At 42.9% G+C, this 23,607-nt stretch overlaps 1 pseudogene across 1 annotated transcript in view; it reads right to left on the bottom strand.

The window, feature by feature from the left end:
• Positions 1-23,361, bottom strand: part of LOC306777507 (protein arginine N-methyltransferase 8-B-like) — a 28,120-nt pseudogene extending 4,759 nt beyond the window's left edge. Inside the window, exons 1-7 of the transcript in view lie at positions 23,296-23,361; positions 18,309-18,549; positions 16,422-16,650; positions 5,802-5,944; positions 5,066-5,153; positions 3,759-3,874; positions 654-804 (exon numbers count right to left, since the gene is read on the bottom strand). The product of the transcript in view is annotated as a protein arginine N-methyltransferase 8-B-like (transcript). The remainder of the gene's footprint in view (positions 1-653; positions 805-3,758; positions 3,875-5,065; positions 5,154-5,801; positions 5,945-16,421; positions 16,651-18,308; positions 18,550-23,295) is intronic.
• Between the last annotated feature and the right edge of the window lie 246 nt (positions 23,362-23,607).

Raw genomic sequence — 23,607 nt, 5'->3', positions numbered from 1 at the left:
CACAACGTCCCCCCTGCTCACTCCAGTCCAGCTCTGTCTGGATCATGTCAACCAGCCTGATCTGAATGTAAAGTGACAATGACACTTATTATTGTGATAGATGCCTTCAACGTCTCAACACAGACCACATTAGAGCTTTGGACTCCTCTTTGACTTTGGCTACATCAACACTGCAACGGTCTGGTAGTCAACCTGCCCAACTGATGGTTTTGATTTCATGCTTCTTGGAGCATTCAGTTCTACATCAACTTTGCTTCTGGATGTTTTTTTGTCTGTCCACTGAAGTGAAATGCGGTTCCAGATTGTATGAAACACGTCCAGCAACAGCCTCCCTTGTTCTCACATTATGCCTCCTCCTGCAGTAGTGTGTGAAGTGCTGACTACCAGCATGAGCCATACCCCACAATTCACCTACAACATAATGCCAGATGCTCCAGTTGCCTATTGGCAAATAAACTTGCCAACTATAAGTGAAGTATCCATTCTGCTGTGCCGTCAGAATAGAGTAATACTGAACCTGACCTCTGGGTGGTGCTGTGTTATTGCTGTCAGGGCTGGTGATAGAAAAAGCTCTAATGCTTTAAAGCTACACACACACACCCGCGCACACACAGATCCCTGTATATAAAATAACAGTGTGTGAGGCATCCTACCGGTGGAGAAACCAGTCTTCTTGTGACACTTGGTGAACTCGATGTTGAAGTAAGTGACCAGTGCATGGATGTAGTCGTTCCTCTGGATCTGCAGGCAGAATGCTGAGGTAAACGAGAGGTCCTCGAGCTTCACTGTGTAGATGTCCACCTCCTGCGGGAGTAAAGAGATGAACTCTTGAATATCTGTAGCACATGAACAAAACTGACACCACAAGCCATTGATCACATTCAACTCTCCCTATTGTTCTCTTTTTTAAAGGGCATTTTGGGAAGTACAGTATATGCATATGTGTTCGCTAGCCCAGAGTTAGTTGAGAAGATACCACTCTAATGCCTGCGTGTTAAGTATGATGCTACCACAAGCAGCTGGTTAGCTGAGCAGACTGAGACTGAGAATGGAGTAACAGCTCGCTGGCTTGAAAACTGCACAAAAACTAAAGTGTTGAAACATGTTTTGGATTCGACAACCAAGATGTCACATTTCAATAACTGAGCCTAGCTAGCTGTGTTCCCCTGTTTCCAGCCTTTGGACTCAACCATGCTGCTGGCGTCAGCTGGATTTAGGGTGCAGACATGTCCACGCATGTTTCCAAAAATGCCAATGTCGTAGTTCTGACTTCAACCAGACCCTTTCCCCATTCAAACTAATGATCTTGCAACCTTACAACAATCTAAAAACCAAGAAAATGTTATATGTAGCCTACTGCCAAATACATGACATTGAGGAGACCAAAAAACAACTCCAAGAAATACAGTACAGCTTCTACCTGCAGAACGATATAGGGTCACCGTTATAGTCAGTGGGACTGTGCCAAGATCCTAAATGACAATCAAGAATACAAGGATAGGGGGACTGGCGTCGTCCTGGGAGCTCTAACTATTGTGAGGCTCCAGTTGTTATTCATGCGTGGTGCTAGCGACCCAAAATCTGTAAATGTCCCCTGATTCCAGTCAGTTTAACAGGGTATCTGATAACCCATCGTCCCACTAGGCCCGGTTCAGAGAAGAACATGTTGTTCCAGATCCTGGTTTCCCGTCGGCTGAATGGCACTGCGCCAACATATCATGTAGCTTTGAACACTGAGAAACACAGGGGAGTGCAGCCCACCCGAAAACACACAGTGCCCTGCAGGGGTAAGGCAGAGGTGTGATCACCATGTTTCTTCTGCCATCGGCTATATTAGACATCCACTGCTATAGCTTTGGTGCCAGATGCCACAGTGGCTGTGGAGGAATGAGCCTTATGTTTGCTGGCATAAAAACACAATGCAATATTAATGTCAGATTCCCCCTGCTGTCTTTAGGCAATAATCACTCCCATAAACACATTTACCAGATATTTACTCTAGTCATGCGGTATACACTTCTCAAAGTCACATTTCAAAGTTTAAGACTGCAATATAATGCAGTCGAATGTTTACACCCTCGCAATTACTCTGAATGCAAAATAACAGATTTAAGAGCCCTGTCATGCAGGTGGTTATTTCTGCAGGATGATACTTGGTCTTGATCCTCAGTGAGTATTGCTACCAAAGTTTCAAGCAACAGTTTAATAACATGAGGTCCTATGTGTGCTACTCCTCAGCTATACAACTTTAATGAGGTCGGTCAGTAATCCATTTAAAGACAATAAAGCTTGTCTGCAGGGTATCATTGTGGTAAGGCTTCTTTTTTCTTCTTCTTCACCAGATCCCAAGACAAGCAGCATTCTCATCAGCTTCATAGATATTTTTATTAAAATGTCATGACTGATCGCGTTGCGTGATTTGTGTAATATCTCGCTGCATTTTAAAATGAAAGGGTGTCTGATATCAGAGGGGGAAAGAAAGTGGGTGCTTGACAATCAGCAACACTGAAGTCAAGGTGTGATCACAAAGCAATTTTCACCGAGACAGAGGCGAGACGGGGCAGAGCCGTCCAATCAATACCAGCGATAAGAAGGTCAGTATGACAAAGACCACAATTAGAAGGACTAGGCCGGCTGCCATTGACATGCATGGCACAGCAGCTTTATCAGTGTAATCCACGCAGTGAGAGGCACAGACAGGCCAACAGCCACACATCAAGGTTGTACTCAAACCAGCCAAAGCATTCCATACAGTATGTTTACCAATTATTTCACCTGCAGTTAATGTGGGAGGGTTTTACCACTGCAATCATGCTGGCACCTCTGCATTATAGTTTATAGCAGCCATCTTACTCAGCATTGTCTATGGGACGACTTCTAATGTATTGATATTGTATAGAATATAATGAAACAATCAGAATACCTTGTTAATCAGTAATGTAAAGGTGAGAAAACAATCTCACCGCAAAGGTCCATTTAGTAGCCATTCTTGGGCTTTTTATATGAAATGATCTTCATCAGTAGATGGAGTTCGCCCTCAACATGTTGAGATTAACATTTCTTCTGAGCACTGTAAGGTCTTTGATGTACGTGTAAGCTCAAAACTTATGGGGATATGACTGAAAGCCCCAGTAAAGCTATTAAATGGACCATGTAGTTTTCTCAACGGCTGTCACTGACGCAACTGAAGTGGACAAAAGTTCTAAAAGGGCTCTGGAAATATTTTAATCTGAACATTGACGATTGCCCGTGAGGCAGTATACTATTTACGCACGGTGGTGCTTGATGCTAAAAGCTAATGTCAGCAATGCTAACGTGCTGATGCTAAGCAGGTGCAATCATTACCATGATAACCATCTTAGTTTCGTGTCTTAGCATGCTAACATGCTAACACCAAACACAAAGTTCAGTTGAGGCTGATGGGGATTTCATTTGTTTTGCATGTATTTAGTCGTAATCCAAAGTATTGGACTCATCTTGATCAAAAAGAGGATGCCAGATGAAAAGTTAAGGAATCCCCAAACTTATGGAAAAATTCCTCCTGAGGGGAAAATGAATGTGTGCACAACAATTTATGGCGATCAATCAGGATTCATCTTCTGGGCACCATGAATATCTGTACCCAATTCCAAGCCAATCCATCCAACTGTATACACCAACGTCAACTCCCATTTGCACTGCATTGATTCTACAGCTGACAGTTGGTCAGGCTCTGTGATGAATCCATTTTCTGCCATTAGCTAAAATATGTTACCAACCTTGATGAGGCAGGCGTTTGTCACCACCTGTTTGGGGTCCACTACGTCCACCAGTGGCTCCCTCAAGGCCACATTACGGATACAGGTCATGTCAAAGCCATACACGTTCTCCCACCCTGGTAAATACAGCATGATTGAGTTACTTTGCCAGCATGTTCTCAATTATTTTTTTGTGAAATGAACACAAATGACAAAAGTTTTCTTCTTTCCAAGTTTTGATTCAGTTAGTTCAGTGTTCTTAGGGTGGGAAAAAAGCCACAGGAGATGCAAACAGTTGGGCTGCAGCTGTAAAACAACAATAGTTGCAGTCTCACTCGTAGAGCTTCCCAGGATAATCTGATATACGACCCCCAGAGTGAGACCCCCATTTTCATTTTGACGGATGAAAGTCACATTGTACCCGGGGATGATTTGTAAACATGATCCTCCTTGAACGCAACCCACACTCTTGCCTTGAATATCCTTGCAGCTTTTGGCTAAAATCATTTCATACATTATTCATTAAGCTCCTTAAGATAGTGTGTGAGCAAATGTCTCCACCATGACCCAAAAGGAAGAGAACTACTTTAGAGCGCAGGAAAGCTGGTGATAATGAACAGGTCGCTGACCCCCACGGAATTGTTATGAGCTCGATTTGAATATCATGCTGCCCACTTAACAAAGGCCGTTTTCAGCCCAGAGTCGCACTAATGTCCACAGGATGCTCTTAGAATACTGGAGTGCTTCCGAAGGCCACTTCTAACTCCGTCTAAAGGTCATCTTGACCAGCAGAGAAACAGTGTTTGGTCAATATATGCGCTTGTCTCACCACTCAGTCTGTGTTCAAATACAGAATAATGGTCTCCAGACATCATTGAAAAGCTTTGCATAGCAGTGAGCCAATGTGATATGACTTTCTCATGGTGCAGTGTGGTTTTCATAATTTCCCAGATGTATGGGGGAGTGTGAGTAGGAGGCCTATTGGCTATTGTTGTGTTTTGCATGACTGTTTTAAGTTATGCACTGGCTTCACAGTGACTACAGCAGAAAAACTAACTCAATTATCACCCCCAGTGTTATGTCTGAGGGAAAAGTTCAAAATCATTTGCAGAGCTGGAAAGGTCGTGTGTGTGTGTGAGTATTTCCCACGTTCGTGTGAGTGCAATGCGGAGGTGTGGGCGGCGTTCTACACCTGCGGTTCACTTACAATGCAAAGACATAATCCTGATTACAGCCACGCAGAGGACACCAGGGACAGCACAAGTGTGTGTCATTTCACAGTCCAGGTTCAGGTAATGCACACTTACACACACTCACACTGAACTCACAATGTATTTTGAAGTCTTTGTACTGCCTGTCCTCTATGGCCACCACGTACAGAGAGGCGCGATCAGGAAACATTAATCCGCCGGGTTTCTGTTTGACAAACGAGGCAAAGAAATAACTCTGCAATTAATCCTGAACACATCATAAAAGGTCGACATCACAGCACCGGGGGCATTTAATTCCTCAGCCAAGTACCAACCTTAAATTATTGAGGTGTCAGTGATTGTGTGTGTGTATGTGTGTGTGTGTGTGTGTATGTATGTATGTATGTATGTATGTATGTATATATATATATATATATATATATATATATATATATATTATATATATATATTATATATATTATATATATATATATTATATATATATATATATTATATATATATATATATTATATATATATATATATATATATTATATATATATATATATTATATATTATATATATTATATATATATATATATATATATATTATATATTATATATATATATATTATATATATATATATATATATATATTATATATATTATATAGTTTATATATATATATATATATATATATAACAAATTACATCATTTAGGTCGTGGGTCCCGGCTTGTCATTAAGGGGTGATGGTGGGTCCCGCAGCCAGACCAGTTGAGAACCACTGCTCTAGATACTGCACTTTAGCGATATGATGCCTGATGTTAATGCAGGATACATATCATGTCTATGCACACATCAACGCACATCCTACCAGCCACTTGTCCCTGGCAAAGATGACGGTGTTGAGCATGGATTCGTAGAAGAGGCAGTAGCCCATCCACTCGGATATTATGATGTCAACCTTCTCAACAGGAAGCTCCACCTCCTCCACCTTGCCCTTGAAGATGGTGATCACTGCAACACACGACACGTATTTTTAGGTCATAATCAATTTTTTTTGTATTTTGGCGGACAGAAAAGTGTCTTAACGCTGAAATATAGGAATGACAATGCCTATAGAAGTCAATACATCAATTATGCATATACAGTACGTGCCAATATTGTATCACTGTGTGCAAGAAATACACTGCAGTGTGAGACAGAAAGATACGGGTAGATAGAGTATGTGCTACCATGGCAGCCAGGGTGTTGTTATGGAAATCACGCCTGCTGGGGTTTACAGTGGAGGAGTGGCTCATTACCCTTCCACATATTCGCTGACTTCAGCTTTTTTTTTCTGCTTTGCCAATAAGTTATTGAAGAGTCTACCTGGTAATAAAAATATGTCTGTCAGAATGACATGCGAGCCCTGCTACTCCAACCGGGGATGTGTTCCTGCTTGAAACTTAGTGTTCACTGTCCTTTCAATTACTTGTGCATACTTGATATTCATAGGCTTCTAGACGGAACATTGGCCGACAGGTTGGTTGATGGAGCTATCATTTGGTAGATGCACAGTCAGTAGCTTTGGAGGTGTTATGATTGAAAACATATGCTTTGAAGTGCCATAAGTTGGCAGCGTGTCCGTGCAAATGAATATAAATGAGCTGGCCCAGTGCAGTACGGAATGGTGAACATGAAATCTCCTTCTTCTTATCCTCATGCGTATCTGCCAGCCTTCCCTCTCTGCTTGTTAAGATAGAAGTTTTTACCTCATAACAAAGAGGAGGCCGGAGCCATGTGGCCGGCTTCCTTGTGCCGTCGACACACTGCAATAATAACGCTACCAAAACTGGTTTACAATTATAAAGAATTTAATTCCACTGATGTAAGTACATTTACAGTAATACATTGGAGTATACACTCCTATGACATATTAAAACAATAAAACCCCATTTGGAAAAAAACTACCTCTGGTCCCAGGACACAGCCGTCCAGCAGATTCACAAGCTAAAAGAGGCAGAAAAAACGCTTCTAACTCGCCCACATATTAATTCACGACTCCTCCCTTCCGTCTATCTCAATTTCTATTGGCTACCCACCCTCACCTCATCAAACGCCTGTCTTCACATCTCTCTCTCCTGAGCAGCTAACACATTCAATGATTGTCAGTTATTGTTTAATCCCATCTATAATAATCCTTCAAAATGAAAGTTAAACTTCTGCAACTTGGCAGAAGTTTCATGCTTCTGCATGTTTATGTTTATCTTAATTATGCATTCCCAAAACCCTTATGATTATGACTAATTATGAATTATTAATTATGAATTATTAAACACTTTTATTATATCTACTAACTACAGTTTTTTGCTCAAATTTCTTACAATTCCCCCCTAACTCACAGTTCACTGTGAGTTAGCTACTCAAATGTAGTTGGTTATTCAAATGTCCCTGGAGACCTCCCCCCTACTCAATCCAGGGAGAGGCTCCCTATCTATCTAAACAGAGGCAAAGAATTCATGCACACAGATATCATTTCAAGTATTTCTGTTCAGTTCGTTTCAAGATAGAGTGCGTTGAAAGTCACTGCCTTCCATGTCTTGGGGCTGGCAGGATCAGGATACAGCCTGTAGGCTAGAGAACACATACTGAGAAGCCTTGACTGTTCTTTTACACGTGACAAAATTACATTTCTTAATCTTTACACCCTAAAATCCCTTTATAACCCAATTAAACAAAAAATTTAATCTCCAAATACTCATCCAAAACAATCCGTCTATTTCCCAAACTTCCAACATCTCACTGGATGTTTTAGAAGTCCACCTGGGCCTTTATCAGGTCCTTCAGGATCTCCGAGAGGATGGTCAGGAACCGCTTGTGAAGTTCCGCTATGGCACCGCTGGTGGCCTCATCTAGACTGTGGCCATCAGAAGCTCCAATTCGTCCTCATCCTCGTCACATAACTGGTTGCCTGGACTGGTGTCTGGCTCATCGGTGAAGCAATAACCCCTGTAGAGGTCCACGGATGCAAGGGAACCCCCATCCACAGACAACTAGGCGGTCTATGATGACAGCACACAGAATAATTACGATTGCCAAAATTGTATGTTTTCACTGGCCAAGCATACTTCCCAACCAGTCGGTGAATGGATCAGTGGCACCAGAGTTGTCTGCTAGCTCTAGGCTGAGTGCTGTCAGTCCCTCCAGCGCCCTGGTCACCGATCCATCAGGAGCTGTGTTATTTGGAATGAAAGTACAGCACGCAGACCCAAACATCTGGCACACGCCACTTTCTCTGCTAAATTATATCTAATGCCATTCTGTTCTGCAAGGTCATAAAACTAGTCTTCGCCAGCTGTGCATGCAGTCCTGATATGGCGTCACTGGTGAAGTTTACTAAACGCTGTAGGTTATAGTAAATGTAGTTGATCCAATCGACATTTTTATTAATCATCACCCTCTGAGAGAAAACAGATTCTAAATCTGCTGCTATTTGATTTCTGGCTTGAAAGTCATTAGACACCCCCCTTGGCAGTCTTATGACATCTTATGTACACTTGGTCATCAAAGGCTCCCTTCGGGCCACCGGCATCTCTTTTGGATCTTCTGTTAGCATGTGGGCGTGGAGAGATGAGTTCTCCATAAGTTGCATCAGTGACAGGCAAGATATGGAATGACAATATAAGTTGCACCAACGCACCTGTCCAATCTTTAGGCAGGATTGGATGTATGGTTCTTCCTCCACACCATCACCATAAATCAGCTCTAGGTGCTGTCTGTCTTAACACACTGTTATATAGATAGTCGCTAGCGTTGTGACTGTTGCTACAATTTGCAATAATTTGCAATACTACTACCTACATTGGGCCCCTTAGCTGTATCTGAGACTATACAATCAAATGGACCCTCTGTAACCTTGAACAGAGGTGGGGTATTATATTATACAGGTGGGTAATCTCAGTGTAGCCTCTGACAAGTGTGATGGAGGGGCAAAGTGTCATCAGTAAACAGAGTTAAAATACAACTAAATTCAGGACTTATGAGTCTGAATCTTGAAGGAACTGGTGTTGCTAGGGGTTGCTCGGTCCTGAACACACAATACAATCTGTACTACTGACTCCTAAAGGATTACATCTACCCACCCCCTTTGTACACATCACAGGCATAATATGATAACAGCTTCCCATACTTATGTGTGGCAGGCCCACACTCGTCAGTTTATGATGCACAAGGTTTTGGACATCCACCCGTGGGTGTGTTCATACTTGGGACAGGAGACTACTTCACAGAAGTCGAACTGGACCGTTGATGTTGTACCTTCTTTGAACATAAGAGTGAGAGTTACATTTTCATAGGTGAGTGTCGTCAGAGAAGCCTCTCTACGTGGTCTAAGATCGGTTTGATTAGCTACTGAGGCTAAATGTCGAATCCTGATGTAGTCATGCATGTGATCTGGTTCCTGTCTGTGGTTAATTCCACATACTAAGAGGGAAGCTACTGAACTCAGGAATAAAATAATTACAGACTTCCATAACCCACTGAACCTAGAGTCTCCTACTGGACGCCCTCGCTTAAACTGTGGGGAAAACGTCATCTTCAGTACTGTCTAACCCCTCTTTTGAGGTGTCTTTGGCTTCAAATTTTCCTGTCTGATGTTCACTCCTGTCTCTGCGAGTGTCTTACTCGTTACCTTCGCTGCTGCACAGTGAGTGAGGTGGTGCCAAGTTGCTCCAGTTTTACCTTTTCTGCATGTGAGGTTGCCAATACTACCTCCCATGGACCGGTCCACCTTGGTTCACTCCACCTGCGCTCATGGACTCTTATCCACACCAGACTGCCTGGTGACACGTCAGCCTGCTTCCTTTCGTCAGCTGCTGCTTCTGCGTTTGTCACCTGAGAAAACAACACTCGGCTCATGTTAGTTAGAGCTCCCGTATATTTCTCAATTTCTAGAGTTAGCAAGTCTAGTTGTGGTTTATCATGACGTCATTAAATCTCAAAAATTGTGAGTAGCACCTTTACTGAAAACTATTCTAAATGTGGATCTACAAAAAATGTTTGACACCTTACCATAAATGTTTGACACCTTACCATATCCCCCCTTCACCTCGATATCTCTGCTGTAAGGGATCACATGGCAACCATCTATGTATCTTGGCTATACAGTGAACCTCCTCATGGTCCTGGTGACAGCATGGGCATCTGTTGATGTCTCATGGGAGGAGGTCCAGCTGGACCTGGTCGTAGGTACTGCTGATGTTGTGGTGGGAACGGAGCATGTTGTGGTGCTGCACTGATCTGTCTTCCTCTCCTTTTATGTGGGCAATCTCTCACCCAATGACCCTCTCTCCCACATACGTAGCACTTCCCTCTACCTACAGGTCTTTCATAACCTCCTCTGTAGTTACCTCTCCCTCTGTTAGATGCTCGTGCACGTCCTCTGCCTCTGTAATGTGGTGGAGGTTGGTAGTACACCACTGTGTGGGCTGGTACTGCTGGATTTGGTTGGTATGAGGTCGGGGGTGCAGCTGGATATTGGGGCTGTTGTGAGGCCTGAGCCTTGGCTACGGCCATCTGTTTCTTGGCCAGATGTTTTCTACTGATTTCTCTGTCGATCTCTGCTACTTGAAGTTTCAGCAGCCGCCGCTGCATTCTCCTTATCTCCTCGTCTTCTTTACTTTCTGCTCGTCTTTCCTCTATCTGCTGTTGCAAATCTTTTCTGATGCGTTCTACTTCTGTTACTTCACATTTTAGTCTTCTTACCAGTTCTCCTACTTCCTTACTCTGCTTCTTTAATGTAAACATTATGCAGCCTAGGAGTATTCAAATGTGTGTATTAAATGTGCACGCTTGTCATCACATGAATCAAAGTCAACTCACCCTCTGTGCTGTATGGCGTGTGGCCGCTGACTCCAAAACTGGGATCCGCTGCTCCACTTCCCAGATCTGGACCCACTCAACCACGCACCTTGACTAAAACAAACACAGAACTGCCAAAAGTTCAGCAGTAAATGTTAGCATACGTCTGTAGTGTAAGAGAGGTCAACGATCTCTCAAATATGTTTGCGCCGTCCGTGTCAAAATTGATTCTTAGGAACTATGTAAAATAGTAAGTGTACCAAAATTAGTCAATACTGGATATGTGAAGGAATCTCGAATCCAAAATTGAAGCTGGAATTCCGAAATCAAACTCAACATCTAAATCAGAATCACAATCACAATCCAGTTCCAAATCAGAATTCGAAAGGTTTAAAATTGGAAGTAAAATGAAATTAAAAAACAATGAATAATTAATCAATTAAATATTAAATTCAACTTTAAAATCAATAACGGTGTTCAAAGATATTCAATCAGAAATACCAATGCAAGTCAAACTGTTGAACTGCACTTACACTCTGGTCTGCACAAGAATGAATCACAATTAAGTTCAAGAATTGAAGAACAACTGAAACCATTAATCTTTGTTAAAATGCTGAATTAAAACCAAAGTCATCGACTAAAGTTATAATGCTTAATTAAAACTAAGGTCAGGATATAAGCTCACAGCTCTTAGACAATGAATCTCTGAAAAATTCAGATTCTAAACACTTCTTTACGGTTATCTGCAGTTACTCCTTCTGTTTAATTGTTTTTAAATCTCCTTTTCTTTTGCCTTATGTTTTGATGCTTTTAATGGTTTTATGTGAAGCACTTTGAATTACCTTGTTGTTGAAATGTGCTATACAAATAAACTTGCCTTGCATTGCCTTCTGCGCCGAACCGGAAGTTGTCCTGCGCCGAACCGGAAGTTGTCCTGAAACCGGCTTTTTTGTAACAGATATGCTAACGACAAAAACGGAGCTTCTAATAAAGCATACGCACACACAAGTATCACCAAAATCCCACACTTTAATTCCACTCATACGCCTTCTGTCTCCTCTCTCAATCCAGCAGTTATTTTCTTTACAAGCACTTTTATTTTTCATACAGAGTACCGCAACACCGGAGCTACACGTAGCTAGCGTTAGCTCCCCACAGCGCGATCATGCAATATTAATCATTTTAAACGTATTTCCACGCTGCTAAAACACAGACTAGTCACACGTATTATTGGACTTATTTAGTCATCATTTTAAACGTATTTCCACGCTGCTAAAACACAGACTAGTCACACGTATATTGGACTTATTGTCCGGTTTTATTATACCTTAAACCTCCGGTTAACAGGTTAATGGCTCATCCGGACCTGAGTTCACTGTTACGTATATGAAACGCGAGTTATTCACTGCCAACGCCACAACCACTCACCCAGTCTGTCTAGTTTCACCAAAAGCCCATTATTCTCCGTCTTCTGAATCTTATTATATCTACTAACTACAGTTTTTTGCTCAAATTTCTTACAGCTCCTCATACTGCTTTACATTGTTTGAATCCTCAAATTTGAAGTTCATCCAGATGTTTTGTAACATTCGAGATTTGGAATGGCTAGCTGTGGTTGTAACAGGTAGTCACTAAAGACCACTGGTGGAAGAAGTATTCAAATCCTTCACTTAAGTAAAGGTTCCAATGCAGCAATGTAGAAAATACTCCATTACAAGTAAAAGTCCTGCATGAGAAGCCCTAATTAAATGTCCAGAAGTATTAGCAGCACAATGTACTGAACGTACAGTGAACTTTAGTCCAGTGGTTCACACCCAAGGAGTCGAGTCCCATCTAAAGGGGTCACAAGGTAAATCTGGCGGGTCACAAGATGATTATTGGGAGACGGAAGGAGAACAAAAAAACGCTCTGCTTTACAAACTGTGGGAGATCACACGCCTAAAATGTTGGAAACTACTTTTAACAGTGGTGGAAATGTACTCCCCCCCCCCCCCCTGCTAAAGAACAATCGTGCTGTTTTATTATAATACCAGGATGCAATATATTTTCTTCTCAGGAGGTTACTGGAAGCGTGACCATCATTGACTGTGTGTTCCTCTGGCTGCTCTACCTCTCCAGGGATTCATCACAGTGAACTCCAATTCCTTCTGTTATTTGGAGTAAAGACAAGTCCGGAATTGAAACATTTGTTCTTGATGTATTGCTTCCTGCATGAAAGCTTCTCCAACAGTGCGGCCACCATAAGTTGCTCTCTGGGGTGGCAAACAAGGTCATCTTTGTTTAGTATCTCTGTGTGGGTGGCTTCCATCGCAGTCCCGAATACAAAACCACTTGCAAACAGATTTGAAAATTGAAAACTGGGCGAGATACAACAGCTAACCAGCTGAGAGTTTGTGAAGGCATTCTCTCAAAGGGATTTTCTTTCCTGTCTGCAGAGTTCGATAGCAAAAAAGTAACGTCTTTTAAGTGACTTGCAGTATTTTGTGACAGTGAGCTTGACAGCAGAAGGTAGCTAACTAGGGAGGGATTATCATCTGACATTGTGCACTTCGGTTAACTTTGCTTTGCAAGAGACGTCCAGGGGTCGAGCTGAAACTGTGAAGGACAAAGGAACAAGACGGGATAGAACTTGCAAGGGGACCAGACCCTGGAACGCTGCCAGGGCATCTTACTTTAAGTAATTCGGGTGAAGATTAGTCACTACTCAGCTGCAACCAGTCGTTTAGCTCCAGTGGAAGCTTCAACCTGTAGTTTAATTAGTCTTTTGACATTTTTAATTCTTTTAAATTATCTTCTACCCCGCTGCCTTTTTTTGTCCCATCGCTCTCCTTCTGAAATACCCACATTTCTGTCACATTTTCCTCTATGCTGCCTCTGTTATACTTTCTGAGTCAACAGCTCCTTGCTTGATATATTTTGTACTTCCTCCGCCCACCAATGCAGGACTCATGGCTGATTTATTGAGGTGCCACCAATAGCAGAGTTACAACGTAATAAAGCCTCCATCATTCATCAGAATGAACCCCGGACACTTCTTAGTCAGCAGCTCCCAATCAAAATGAGAACATAATTCAGCAGGAGGCGTTTGTCCATACCAATCTCTGTCAGCATCGGGGGAGTCTGAGAGTATAGATTTCCACCTGAGTGTGTGCACTCTTTTCCACCTCCCCTGGGACTCTGTTTGTCAGAGGTGTGCGCGCTTATTCATGCGGCAGGAGATCCATCTGTTCGCAATCAAGCAGGGGACACCTGAATGAACTCATGGCAAACCCATGCTGGGACCCTTGTGGAGGGAGCCGGCTGAAAAATAGAAGCACTCAGCTGTTGCCTTGGACTCTCATGAAGAATTAAGTCTTTTGTTTTAGAGGCAGAAAAAAGGGTTATACACACCAAAGATGGACAAATTAGGAGATACCATCTTCTTTTTCTTGTCGTTGCAGTATAACACACAGACTGGAATTAAATCCTGGCTTCTGCTTTCTAGCTGAGGTCTTCAGTTTCCCCACTGAGTGCAGGAGCTTGACATTAGAACAGCCTCCCTGGAGCAGCCCTGTTCTCTGCTGCCTATTAGTGGAGGGCTGGTCAAGATGCTGCTGGTGGCGCCCACGGTCTTCTGTCCGTCAACACACACACAACACCTATTAAAAACCAGACTGTATCAACTGCAAAAAGAAACGGGAGCTCCACATGTTGCACTAGGTGTACGCATCCCAGTGCATTGTTGTGAGAATAGGGCTGCCAACGTCAGCCCTCTAATTGGCAACGATTCCTCGTCTTTTTTTCTGAATCGCTGCGACAGGAGACAGCCATTAGCCATGTGTCCATCAGCGCCATGCTTCAGTGGGAGCGCTGAGGCGTGTTTGCAGTCAACACACTCTCACTGGTGTCGGGAAGAGTCCCTGTCGCTGCAGTGCTGCCACGAGTCCTTTTCTCTGGAGTCGCAGCAAAGTGTAAGTTTCTGACTTCGCTCAGGTGTCATGCAGCGCTCCCCTCTGTCGGAGCCCTTGAGACTCATACAGTGAGTCAGGAATGAGATGAGCCACACTTCATCTTTGTTTATTCATATGCAGGATTTGATTTTGGTTGCAGTTTGATTTCTTTAGTTTTGTAAGAATGTAAAGCCGTCTCAAGCTTTTTTGATTATAAATTCTACAATCATCACATGAACAAGCTTTGTATACGATTAACTTAACGAGATAACGTTTAGCAAGTGCTGCTACGTCAGGGAGAAACAGCTGTTGCATTCAACTCAACACATTCTGGCCCAAATGTTACGGTCTGTCGAATTCTAAGAAAAGTGTGTTTAATGGAACGTAGCTGAAGCCTCATGGAAATGTCACATCAGCTAATTTGCATCCCTGTGTATTTTTTACATACTGTACAAACAAAATGAAAAAGTTTTTTTTGGGGGTGTTCTTACATCGAATACGTATCTGACTCTAACTGGCTTCATCATTCGATGTCATTATTATTATTATTATTATTTTTCATCAATTTGCATTTAAATCCTCTTTTGTCTTTTAGGTTTTAACCGCAATGCAGAGAGCAGTTATCGAAACTACAAGACTCTTTGTCACTCGTGCATGAGATGCAACATTTATTGAATCCATGTGACCGAAGCCTGGATCAGATCCTGTGACTGCTGCTAACCCCGCACATATCAAACCACCTGTTACAGCCCTACTCCACCATGATTTTGGGTGTTTGGACCCTGATATATCTGCTGGAAGATCTAGTTTACATCGGCCCTCTGTGATTGCATGGCGGGCACTTTACAATCTGCACGTGTGAGCTGGTGGACTGAAGTTGCCACCAATAGTTTAATACCAGGGGTTGTTGAGAGCTGGAATGATTCATGGACTGACCACACCACACACTCTTTATTTCCTGTACTTGTTGGGGTTTAAATAAAATCCCACACACTGCTCTCCTGCCAGTAACCATTCCTTTATTGCTAAAGGTCTGTGCAATTTTACATTCTTCAAAAATTGTCTCCCTAAAACATTTTCAGGGAGAAAAATATTAAATTCAAAATGAACGTCTGTTAAGTGTGAGCTCAGTTTATGGTGATTATATAACTCTGATAGGTATAGAATTCAGCAGAGAGTCTTTTATGGTTTCTGTGGAGCCAGAATAGAGGTTATCACTCTTATTTTTTATGTAACGAGGTCCATATGACAGAGTGAAGCTATTGTTGGCCCAGAGCCCAGCCCTTCCACCTCTCAAGCCCATCTTTCACATGGAGCTTTACCAGCTTTAGTTATGATAAAGGCATCGGGCATTGGTGCAGAACTCAAACTGAGAGCATCCAAGTCAAAGGTGAACCAAATCCCTGAAATATTAGCCCCATGATCAATGATAAAGCCTTTCCAGATGGGCAGGAGTAACGCTAGCGTGTGGTGAAGCGTGAAGTGAACTTTAAAGTACAAAAAGACAGATAGAGGAACTGAGCGAGACTGCAGAAGAGGGAAGGAAAACAAATATGGGATGCGAGGCAAAGTCACACATAAACACAGAATGTCAACCAGTAGCTCAGCACAAGTCTCTTGGCAATTCCAAGTTAATCACCCCCCCCCCCCCCAACCATCCCCGTCCTTCCATTTGTCTGGAAGTTCCACGTGGTTATCCCAAACTGGGGGCCAGTCGTACACACACATGGACATGCAGTGATTGGACCCTGGTGGTTCAGCACGATAACGCTCCACTGAAATGAAAACAGGTCTTACCCCATACACGTGCTTTGCCCCCGCTTTGGCCGCGAACATGGACAGAATCCCTGTCCCGCTTCCCACGTCCAGCACGATTTTGTCCTTGAAGACGTGCTTGTTGTGGTACATGGAGTTGCGGTAGGTGAGCGTCCTCACTTCGTCCTTCAGCATCTCCTGGTTTAGCATATGACAGAATGATTTGAAGAAGATGTTGACACAGCTGGATATTTTGTTTTGTTGAATTGAAAATGTTGGATGGACACGGAGGTCTGGATTTGCTGTGATATCCGCAGTGAAGCGGTGACAAATAGCACACAGCCCACCCTTAGTCTAGTCTTAGTCACTGAATAATCACCATGAGCCTCCAGGCTCAGTCCGTCTGCATTTCTTACCGAGTGCACGCATATGTGTGAGTGTGAAGAATAGTCAGAAATGACAAAAAGAACACATCTGTCCTCCTTTCCAAAAAAACATTCAAGATTCATCTCACAGGTCATGCTTTTTTTATGTTATGTTTCCTCCGCATGCAACGCAGCTGAACCAATACAATATTCAATTCTTGAAATCATATGAGCCACATAAAGAGACTTAAAAATAGCTGCTAAAGGAAAGTTGCACCAATCCTCTTCCATTCGCCATCAAGTCCAGCCTTTGAGCAGAGCTCAGCTGAGCTAAGCTTAAGGCAGAGATTTCTGCCAGGCAGGGTTCAGATCTCATGTCCTTTGGTGGGTTTGGCTGCGCGTAAGCCCAGCCATGGTTCCACCCGTCTATGACATAAAGCATTGAGTTGTTGTAGGTTGTAGTCCGGAGCAGGAGGAGGCTGAGAGAGACCCAGTTTCGTTTTTTCAAATGTCACACGTGATCATCATTAAAGAGGCTTACCAACACACAATAGAGGAGTCTGAGATGATGAGGTCCAAGAAGAGAAAAAAAAAGAAGCAAAAGATGGAGACCGATTTGAGCAGAACAAAAGTAACCATGAAAGCCAATTCATGATTTCTGCCCGGCCACTGTTGTCACTGATCTGCTGATAGCCATGTGTTTTCCTACACTGTGACACGAGTGTGTGGATGAAGCACAAAGTTGTTCAATTTGACTCGTTTACTCTGGCTTTCTGTGCTTCGTAAAGTTACTTCGTGGTTTTAGTCGTTAGTCCACGACTCACTGAGGTGAGTTTCCTTTGCTTGATTTTTCATTTCAATTTTCAGACCAAATGAATGACGTGAAAAACGATTTAGAGTTCTTTAACGGAAATATAATGAGTGCATTATAATCATATACAGTAGTAATAAAACACAATATAAGTATGTTTATTATGCATTATATGGGCTTGCAAAGAAAGTCAGTAAGTAAACAGCAACTGTATTATGATACTTGACCCTATGAGTCATCATAAGATGTTTTTTTTCTTCTTTTATTTACAAGCACTATTCCTCCTTTGGATAACTCCCCCCCCCCCCCCCCCCCCCCATCAAACAGGAAGTCTGCAGTTTGACGATATATTTTCTGAGCACTTATGGGGAAGTGAAAAGGCAACTGTCCATTTAAACGTCAACAAGATATTTCCTGTTTCAATTTTGATCTATTGCATCTCCAAACGTAATTGTGTTTTACATCCAGGTTTGCAAAAGGATGGATGCCTGGTGTTCACTGATGATGGCATCAGATGCCGAACAGCAACATCTTGGGCAGTTGGTGGTTTTGCTGTTTTGCATTTTCTCTCTCCCGAGCTGCAGACCTGTTAATCGGGGGACATGGGACACACCTGGGCCGATGAATATAAACCAGAGCAGACACAGGACCAAGAAAACAGAATAAAAACAACAACATACCTCATGTATACCAAATGCAAGAGTCAAAGTAGTAGTCTCGTGAGGTCATGTCCTCTGGGCTAAGGAACTTGGACATCTTCCCCCGCCCGGGACAGCTCGGAAGGCTGGCAGCATGGGGCGTGTGTGGCGGCAGAGGAGACCGTGAGGCATGCCGGATGGAAGGCACCGGCTTGGGAAACGAGGTGGGCTGTGTCGTCTGTGATGAAATAATGCGGACCGGCCGCGGCTGTGGCTGTGGTTGCTAGAAAGAGAGAGCGAGAAGAAGAGGAAAAACACTTCATTGAGGCTGAGGGCTCTGGGTGTTTGTTATTCAAATCACTTTCCGAGGAAGAAACAAAACATGGAGGCAGCAAGCGACTCGGCATTACATGGTTCGGGCAACGATTGGCTTGTCTCGTCATCCATTCCCCTTAATCATTTCATCCGCTCTCGTCCCTCTCAGCTCAACTCGCAGGCTAGCCGTGAAGAATCTATTGAGTCGGGAGAATACTCTGACTACTGACATGAAGTCAGCCTGTATGTCAACAGAACAGATGGCAAGAAAGCTCAGTTCTGCACAGACGGTACATCCATAATGCCCTGATTATCACCTGTAAGGCCAGCTGGGAAGACCTAGCCATGGTGTGTGTGTGAGTGTGTGTTGGTTTTGCGATTGAGACAGAGAGAGAGATGAAGAAACGGACTCCCAGGATCTCAGTTTTGAGCCAGTAAGCCGTTCTGGTGTTTGTACTCATTCCAACTTTCAGCCCTCTAAGAATAAATGATAAGTAGTTGGCAAGGTGGATGGAATTAGGTTGACGGCGATGCTCAGTGTATCTTTTTGTTGATCTCGGAGAAGAAAGAAAAGAGAAAATTGAGAGGCTTGTGTCTCAGGAATGCAAAAGGTTTCAGAGCTTCACCTCCAACCTCCAAGGCCGTTCAGCTTTTCAAAGAAGGTTGTTTCCCCGTCTTCATTGTTGAGGCGATGGGCGTCACTTCAGATAATTGTTCCAATATAAACTTCACTTTGAAGTTTGTCCTGCATCCTTTAATGTAATGTAATAAGGCTGGCATGTAACAGAGTCAATACGGCGGAGAACCTTACTAATGGATGAAGTCGTGCTGTTGTGACTTACAGCGACAGCGCTGTGTGGAACATGGATCTAGTGGACTTAAGGCAACAGTGTGACCAGTCAATATGTCCCAGTTCATGGCATTTAGGCCCAGCAGGAAGGGAGAGGACAAAGATAAATATGATGGCCATCCTAGAGGGAAAGATACAGGTGGGAGGAGGATGATTGATTCTCTCAAACAAGGTAAAAAATCAATGTCACCGACTGATATCCTACTTTAAAGCTGACAGATCAGGCGTTAACCATGCTAGCTTCATGGCTCTAGACCAGGGACTGTTGTGGAGGGCCGGATCAATGGACTGAACTCAATCCTGCTCAATATTATTCCACCTCATTATAAAAAGCAGTAAATTGTTTGGTTGTGATAAGCTTATGATCAGTGGTGGAATATAACGAAGTATATTTGCTTATGTACTGTACTTATTTACAAATTCAAGGTACTTTACTTGAGTATTTCCATTTTCTTCAACGTTGTACTTCCACTCCACTACATCTCAGAGGGAAATATTGTATATTTAACTCCACTACATTTATTTGGCAGCTTTAGTTACTTGTTACTTTAAACATCATTTCTCAAACCCTTCCTAACTACCCAAACTGAACAACAGAGTATAAAGGAGTTAAAATGAGCTCCACCTTAAACATCTGCAGCAGGAATAATGAAATATATACATCATGCAATATCCATATATCATAGTAAAACACTGACAGGGATCATGTTTCTGCAAAGTTAGTACTTTTATTCCTATTGTTTGCAGTCCAGTGACCTCACTTTCTGTTTTTCAGTTCAGTGCGAGAAATGTAGTCTGTGTTGGGCTTGAACGAGTGCACTGAAGTCAGGTCGAATGTCTGAGGTGGAGATGTGAAGGACAGCTGACAGGTGATCGTCAGTGAGAGAGGATCTGGATTTGTCAAACTTCATCCCGGAAAATGTTTGTTCACATATGTAGCTCGATCCAAGGAGAACCAACATCTTCTGAGCACGTTGCTTTTGCAGCTTACAGCAAAGCCTCAGATGTCGGTGCCCGCGCTGCATCGCCAACACATTGCAGTGACGCTGCTGCTCGCACACATTCACGAACGTACTGAAGTCCGTAAATAAAAGCAGTGCAGCTGTATTCCATGCATGATGTACACTTATTTAACGTTTTATTCCTAATTTCCCATTGACGGCCTGGTGGCCGTACAACGCCACGGTCTGCTCTTGACGATAATCTCGGGCAGTCCACCACTTTAGTCCGGACTGAAATTTCTCCACAATTATTGGATGGATCGTGACATTTTGTACAGACATTCATGGCCTTCCCTCATTACCACCAACGAGGTACCCTTGAGCTCCAGTGGGGCTGATGGCTATAGATCAGACTGTGACAGATCAGTGCGTTCCTGGAAAAGAGAGCATTGCTCTCTGTGAGATTTTAATTTGGCTTTGGTTTATGACCAAAACTAACCAGCCTCAGTGGTGTGTCAAATAATGCTAATTAGCAAATGTAAACATGCTGACCCACTGTGAACATGTGAATATTATTCCACCAGCATGTTAGCATTGTCATTGTCAGCATGTTAGCATGCTAACATTAGCATTTCACCCATTTATGGAGCAGCTGGTTGTAGACTCTCATGTACTGTGAATGGCAGCTCATTTCAGAGCTATACCAGTTAGCCTTCTATACATGTCGAGTGCTGTCTCCTTAGTACACCTGGAACATCCACACATGACTTACTGAATAAATCATTCAATCAATAATCAAAGCATTCAAAATCTAAAGCTAAATTTACATGGGAATAAAATAAAATACTACAAAATGAGCTAGAATAGCAATTGTTCGGCTCAGTAATAATAATTTGAGTGCTGCCTTCTTTTAATGGATTTGAAGTTGATTGATACTAATTATGTTTGTGATGAAGCATCTGTATATACAAACTGTCTTCTGAGCAACAAATTCTGAGCATTTAGCATTCAACCCAAGTAACAAACTTGATGCACCAGTATTTCATGAAACAACAGCAGGGAGCATGATGGAGAGATGTCTCCGTGATCATGACAAACACAAGTTCCCACGTTCAGTCATGATATGCACACTCTCCTAAAGACTGCAGATGAAATCTCTAAAAATAAATGACAACAGTGAAAGACAAAACGCAGGATTTGATAGCTGTCCCATAAATAGTCAATAATTACAAGACAGGGCCACAGAAGCAGTGATTAAGGCTGCCAAGTTCAATACTCAATCAATGAGAACTTTCTAAAAGTTGCAGTGAAACGAAATTGCCCCTGGCCATCATTAACGGAGAGATTAAAGTAGATTTGGGGTGCGATCAGAGGAGAGCAGCTGCAGTGAGTGTAACTGAGACACGTCCTTGCCTCTGACCCCGCAGACAGATAAACGCACGGGGTTGCATTTCAGACTGGATCCTCGTCCACACACTGAGGTGAGAATTGTTATTTGAGAAGGGCATTCAATTGGCACTTATGTGTTTGTAATTGTTTGGCTGTTAAAGTTGGCGCCTGCTTGTTAGTCCTGAAGTCAGTGATAACGTCAGTAGGTGGATACGTGGGGAATGCTCTGTCGGAAATTGGTGTTTTAATGCATATCTGAAGAAAAGTACCAGATAGCTGACTTAAAGGCGATAATGGCCTACAGCAGGAAGAGCTTTTTTACTAAAGTCGAAGGAAATCAGCATCAATGTCAGGAAAGAGAATCTGTTTGGTCCTCTGCCATTACGGCACTTAGGTGCCTCTGAGAACACACATTCCAAAGCAGCAGAGAGCAGAGGAAGGCAGAGATCCATCCATCCATCCATCCATCCAGTGTCTTCTTATCGTATAATGTCAGCTGCCTGCTGCCCTCCCACGTCAGCGCATTGACCACATGTTGAGAGCTTGAGGGATGCTTTACCCATGAATGAACTTGCTTTGAGGTAACTTTTTTCTTTCTTTTGATGAATCATCATTAATATACAGCAACATGAGGCCATCTCCAACTTCACAAGGTGTTTGTATCTCTTCAGCATTAGTTATCCCTCAGCAGTGCACTTAATACAAAATTGGGCCCATGTGGTGTTGCTCTGAATTTATAACAAAAAAAAGCTACATTGGATGAATTCTTCAATGAAACGTGAAATAATGTCGATCATATAATGTGCATTTGGGAAAATGCATTGACCTAAACTATTTCCTGCATCCTGGGGATCCCTATTGAGGGCCCTATAAGGCGACCAGGAAGCCAATAAAGTGGATTCATCACGTCTTCAGCTTGGCTCCCCCCCCCCCCCCCCAAATAAAAGCTGCTCCATACAAGTCGCAGCGTTCTCCCTGTCGTCTGGTCTGCGGGGTGCTGCAGCACCTTGGACAGCGCAAGTCATCCTGATCTCAGCAGCACACTCTGCCCCGCTCAGCCTCATCATCCTCACAGCGTCTTCCTGATTTAAACGGGTTGTCTTCATGCAAATCCATTGTAATATATTTAGATTTATTTCTCCTATCCAACAAAACGAGTGGGCATGGGGGGGGATCTAACGTCCTGCCACTGTCCCATCTTCTGAAACATAAGTGAAATCACACCGCAACATTGGGAGCTACACGGTTAAAAAAAGCTAGACCAGTAAAAATATGCTTTGATTTTTTTTTTTTTTGTACTCGATGTTGGAAATACAAATTTGCATCAAGCCTGCTCTGCACAAAATGTTTTATTTCAACATCCTTGCAGAGATGCAGCCTGTATTTGATCACTCAGGCTGCTGTCTCACTATCCGGACGGAATCTGCATTTTGTCCGGGATGCAACTTCTACTAAAGGTAAACATTTGGCAGGACTCTGACAGAGCCTTATCATATACCTTTTTTTTATAATAAGGTGTCTCTCTCACACTTACCTCAATGCTCTCAGACTCCGCCATTTTTCTCCTGAGGAGCGTGCAGCGGGAGTGTTTGATTCCCATAGGAGCCAGAAAAAAAGACTGCGCTCAACACTTGATAGAAGTAAAGAGGATGAGGAAATAGTATGCGCCTCAACGATGTTCTCCTTAGTTCTGTGTCGTTCAACAACAATTGTCATTCACATCCCAAACTGCAGTGTTCTTTAGACATTCTAAGACTGGGAAAAGACACGAAACTACGCGAGGTCCCAAAAGCAGTGCCGCCGCTGTTGCCGTCATGTGTAGCGGATTCCATGGTGCAAAAGTTTG

This window comes from Melanostigma gelatinosum (assembly GCF_949748355.1).
Source record: "Melanostigma gelatinosum genome assembly, chromosome: 1".
NCBI classification, from domain to species: domain Eukaryota; kingdom Metazoa; phylum Chordata; class Actinopteri; order Perciformes; family Zoarcidae; genus Melanostigma; species Melanostigma gelatinosum.
This window is presented reverse-complemented; position numbering and strand designations above follow the sequence as displayed.